Raw genomic sequence first — 6000 nt, 5'->3', positions numbered from 1 at the left:
GGGCATTCTCAGCCTCTCTCTTTCACGGCCTGGATGGCTCTGAGTCACTCATGGGCCAGTCATGGGCCAGTCATGGGCCAGTCATGGGTCAGTCATGGGCCAGTCATGTCCTCACATCATGTCATGAACAGTATGAGAGCTAGAGACAAGGTTAGAGAAAATAACAACAACAACCAAAATAACAATAACAACAACAAGAGAAACCCAATGAATTCCCAGAGCTACACAACTATAGCTGCGTTGTCCCAGACCCACGGAAGACCTTCTAAGTGGTTTCAGAGAATTTATGATGAATAAAAAACGAATGGAGAGAGCGAGAGAGAGAGAGAGAGAGAGAGAACCTCTGGGAAAGGTGTATAGGTTGGACCCTGTGCACCAGGTGCACCTTGGCTGGCCATGTTCACATTACCAAGCCATGTAGAAGAGCCGTGTACATTGTGTATGTGCCATGTGAGTTGAATCATCAGCTACTGTAGTCCCTGTTTGCTGGTTGTTCTGTTTTAGTAAACTGACCGTCATCAATTCACTGATACACTAGGCTACTATTATGCTTTAGCTTTGCTTTAAAGACCAGAACCCATGAGCCCACTGGGCCTCTACCTTAAAGATGTTCACAGTTGAAGTCTTAAAGATGAATTGTGGGTGATATAACTGGTATGGTGATGTCATACATGACCAGCTATCTGCTCTTCTCAAAATGCGTTTTATAAATAAAAAGTTGGTTCCCTGTGTGTTCGACTGCAGCAAAGAGAGCTGCAGTTGAGTTTGTGCGACAGAGTATTAGACCAGGTCAGAATGTTCTGGTCAAACGAAGAGATATGTAAAAGCACAGGTTGCGTCACAAAATCCCATATGTAGTGCACTACTTTTGAACAGAGCTCTATGGGTTTCCCTATAGGCCCTGACCAAAAGTAGTGCACTAAATAGGGAAAAGGGTGCCATTTGGGACACAAACACAGTCTATTACACAGGTCTCTGTGACAACATGTATAAAACATGGGAGTGAGATGGACCCCTACATGAATAGTATACAGTATGGGAATGCCTCAAACCTTACCATTAACAAGTTCACAATGTGACTGAGTGAAATACATGACAAGAAGGGGTTGAGGGGTGACAGTTATTTTTCATAGAGAGACTATTAGTCCCAATGCAAAAAAACACATGCTGGTGAATGATTTCATGCTTGGTGCTCATATCTAAATATACTGTAGCTTCAGTCCCATATTTCATGGTATTTCACTGTAAATTGACACAGTCATTGATTTGTTTTATGAAATGTCTGTCTTTCATAATAGGTAATGGGTTTCTTCTCAATGAGTGGAATAGTGTTGTCAAAACAGACAATTACGGCAGATGACAAATTGGAACCATGTATTTAACCGTGTTTGATGCTCATACTGGATTTTGGTTTGGCTTGGGAAGAAATGAAAACCTTTAAAATGTCGATGGCATTTCTCTGATGTGTATCGGTGTTCACAAATGTGAAATTAAGGAATCAATGCATAAGTATAGCTGTTTTGCTACTTAATTCAGCAGCTGCAGCATTTTGACATCCCTAGATAGACACCAACAATAGGCTGCTTCAACAAATGAGCTTTCAGATTGCCCAAGGCAAATAAATACATAAAATACCATTGTTTTTCATGGCAGTGGCAATCATAACATATTTTGCATAAAGCCGAGGGTAAGTACGTGAGCATTTCCATCAACAGTGTGTGTGTGCCCAGGCCGCAGCCTGTCAGGAAACACTCCATGTTGCCATGTTTGTCCCGCTGCCCCTCAATGATCTTGACATCGATGCTACTGATCCAAACTAACACACTTAAACAAACAAACTCTAGGGCCGGTTTGCCAGACACAGATTAAGCCTAATCCTAGAGTAAAAAGCACTTTAAATGGCAAAAATCTATGAAATATGCTTCTTGCTAGGCTTACTCTGGGTCTGAGAAACCCTTCCCTAAAACAGTGACAGACAGAAACTCTGTGGATAAATGTTGAAAGAAGCTGTCATCCACTGAAGCCCACTATGGAAGACCCTCTCAGTTTTGCCTTTTTAGATCATAATGAATAAGACTATATTGACAGAGAAGACCTGATCCTAGATCAGCACACTGTTTTATGTATACGGGCTCAGGTGTTCTGCAAAGACTCCTCATGATAGAACCTGAGGCCTCCTGTGCATTCCATATTTCACACTCCACAGCCACCCAGGACAAGACGTGACTTAGGGGCTTAGGTAAGAGAGCATTGCATGTTATTTTAGGTAATCACCAACTGAAGTGGAAGGTACAAAGGTATAGCACAAACGTTACTTTTAGAGGCCGGTTTACATTTTACACTACAGTAATGTTCGATAAACAAAGTATGAAACCATACAATGTGAAACAAATCATCACAAAAATATGGATATGGAGAAAGATTGAAGGCTACCCCTGTGACAACAGAAGTCATTGCTCCTAATGATTTACAATCTGTTCCCGAGTCCAGCCAATCATCATAAACCCCATTTAGGAGGGGATCTTGAATCCACGGGGAATCCAACAGTCCTCGTCATCTCATTCCCCTGATTAACAGAGTCCTTTATTGAGCATCCCAGGCCTTATTCACAGTCCAACCGTTGAAGGGGCCTCTCGTTGACAAATTAGCTAGGCTAAAGACTTCCTAATCACCCTCAGAATGGAGGAATTTCACACTCCTCCCCACTGTGTTACAGATCATCATAATCTAGCTGAAAGCCATTTTACTGTAGACCAGACATACAGAGAACTTCATTAATTCACCACACCGGGATCCAGTATGTTACTGTAGGATCCAGATTCAGTCATAGAAGAGGGTGTGACTGGAGATGACTTGTGGTGATCATAGCCAAGTTGATTGGGAAATGGTGAGTCAGTAGAGGTCATAGATGACCAGGAACCAACATGTACACTATAGTCAAGACATCATAGATGCGGCTAAAGATGATCAGTGGTACAGTAAATGACGAGAGAGAATCCAGTAAGAAATACCTAACAGCGATAGTCAGAGGACTTTGACCTTTCTTCATTATTGTGATCGGGGTCTTTTGTTAGGTTGGATATCTACCAAACCTATTTCTATCTGAGTGTATAACAAACTGTTTCTGTCTATCGTGCTCACTTGCTGTGGCAGCCGCGCTTTGTGATTTGGATCAAAGGTCTGGACTTTCCATGTTCAGAGGTGGGGGCAACCCCGATGGGCATAAAATCACTTCAAGTTCATGAGGCTCAGAGTCGTCTGGGCACCTCACTTTCCTCATTCAATTACAACGATCACAGTAAGAACAAGGAGGAGCCAAGGCCAGAGTCAGGAGAAAAAGAACACTATTGAAAATCCAGCAATAGCTTTGTCTTTTAGAGTAAACATACCACTGACATGCAGGGGCAGATACCAAACAGTTTACAATGTCACTTAGCTCCTTACTGTATGTCTACCGGTGTGACCATTGACCTGTTGTGTTCCTGTTCATTTTATTAAAAAGGAAAAGGTGTAACGGTTTTTCTCCTCCTCTACGTCTGAAGAGGAGGAGTAGGGATCAGACCAAAATGCAGCGTGTTGTGAAGACATGATGAATATTTATTAAAGCAAAGACGAACACGAAAAACACTTGGAAAATTACAAAACGACGTAGACAGACCTGAACTTGAGAATTTACAATATAACACGAAGAACAGGAACAGACTAACTAAGTCTATGTTTTATGTAAATCATTCCTCCTAAATAGGAAAAAGGAAAAAGTTGTTATAATTTAAGCACAATGCGGTTGGCAGTGCCGTTGGAAATGCTGGATTTCTCGGAGAAACTCAAACATCACAAATTTTGTATGAGTGAATCTACGCAATGGTGGTTGATACAGTATACACCAGAGGCTGGTGGGAGGAGCTATAGGACGGGCTCATTGTAATGGCTGGAATGAACTCTAGGGAGTCAAACACACTGTTTCCATTTGTTTGACGTGTTTGGTACCATTCCATTGATTCCATTCCAGCCATTACAATGAGCCCGTCCTCCTATAGCCCCTCCCGCCAGCCTCCTCTGGGACACACCTAATAGATTCTGCCTTTATACAGTAACTGCAGGAAGAGGTAAAGCTATATTGAGATAAGAAGAGTGCGTTCAAAATGTCAAGAGAGAGAATGGTTGTCGTCTACAGACTTGGCAAACGTTCAGTTTCACAGCAGTTGATTGGCTTAAAAGATGACCAGAACGCATCGAAATTTGTATGAATAAAAATAACAAAAATGAGAATGTCATTATTACCATGTGATGGGAATGTTTATATTTCTGACTAGAATGTTGGATGGTTCTGCGAGACACTTACCGTAGGTAGACTGTACAGGCGTGTGTGTGTGTGTGTGTGTGTGTGTGTGTGTGTGTGTGTGTGTGTGTGTGTGTGTGTGTGTGTGTGTGTGTGTGTGTGTGTGTGTGTGTGTGTGTGTGTGTGTGTGTGTGTGTGTGTGTGTGTGTGTGTGTGGCCCAAGATTAGAATAATACGTTCAGAGATGTTTTGTCATCTCTATGTTTTAAAACAATGGGTGCTCGGCAGTGGCTTCGAGATTAAAGGGATTGTTAGGGATTTTGGCAATGATGCCCTTTATCAACTTCTCAAGAATCAGATTAACTTTGTGTCCAGTATGAAGGAAATTAGAGCGATAGAACTATCCCTTTAATGCTAGCTGTTTCCATAGACTTGGAGTAATTGCGCTAATGCTAGTTGGCAACTTCCTTCAAACTGCATGCAGGGACATTCAAATGGTATCCACAAGTAAATCTGACTCTGAGGAAGTAGATAAAGGGCTTCAGTGCCAAAATCCCTAACAAAAATAGTGCAATATGTAGAGAATAGTGTGCCATGGGACATAAGGTATGTGATTCTGTCCACACTGACCTCTGACTGGCGACATCATGTTGTGGTGAGGTGTTGTAGTGATTATGAGGAATTTGGCAACCCAACCCTAGGGGAAATGGTAAACATGACGTGAAGGCAATTCATTAGCCTACTATAGTGACGTTTTCGTGTGTATAAAGTTCAGATGTGGAGGCCTAAACAGACAAGCAAATAGCGCCGAGAGGTTATTTCAGCACCACGGACAGCGGCACAATTTGGATCCCGCGATCTAATGTTCAGCACCAAAGGACGTCGGACAGCGACCGTAAGGTGCTGCCAGAGGATCCCTGAAGAGAAACACAGGAAGTCTTTGCCTTTCACAAAACCATTCAGCACAGGCTACATGCTAATCCACCTTGGTGAATTAAAGACTGATTTACACAAAATTAATTGACATCTAGGCTACTTTGTAAACTAATCTCTGCATTAAATATACAGAAATGTCAAATGATTTGACATAGGTTTGGTGCGCTAGTGAGGGTTTCCTTATTTCCGTCTCAATAAAGCTGGGTGATGCAAGCATGGGCACGGCAGAGTGAACAGCGTGTGACCAAAGTTGGGGAAAGCTGAACTTTATACAAATACTCCGTGACATCGCGTTGCTATTGACCAGTCGAAGCTCACTATAGTTTCCAGTCCCGAATGGATTGGCTGTTGATACCTAGCACTACCTAGCCTGCTTGCTAGCTTGCTAGCACCAACACGAGGGCAAAGCAAACTTGTTTATCCGAATTTACGTTAGGCTGTCGGAGGCGACCACATTCATCTATGCTGGAAACAGAACTCAGAGGGAGATCTCCTGGTTCCTCTGATCATTTCTCACGTGGTCTGTCTATCGGCATGTGTGGGATAATCCATACTGTACTTAACTTTGACATTTTTTCTCTAGCGTTGGGCCAGTAACTGAAAGGTTGCTTGTTCGAATCCCCGAGACAACTGGATTGAAAATCTGCCGATGCGCCCTTGAACAAGGCACTTAACCCGAATTGCTCTTCTAAGTCGTTCTGGGTAAGAGCGTCTGCTAAATGACTCAAAAGTATTGTATGTTTCCATAGAATTGTTTCTTGCGTTTTGGCACAGTTGGCTTCACT

This window comes from Salvelinus alpinus, chromosome 38 (assembly GCF_045679555.1).
Source record: "Salvelinus alpinus chromosome 38, SLU_Salpinus.1, whole genome shotgun sequence".
In the NCBI taxonomy this organism is placed as follows: domain Eukaryota; kingdom Metazoa; phylum Chordata; class Actinopteri; order Salmoniformes; family Salmonidae; genus Salvelinus; species Salvelinus alpinus.
This window is presented reverse-complemented; position numbering follows the sequence as displayed.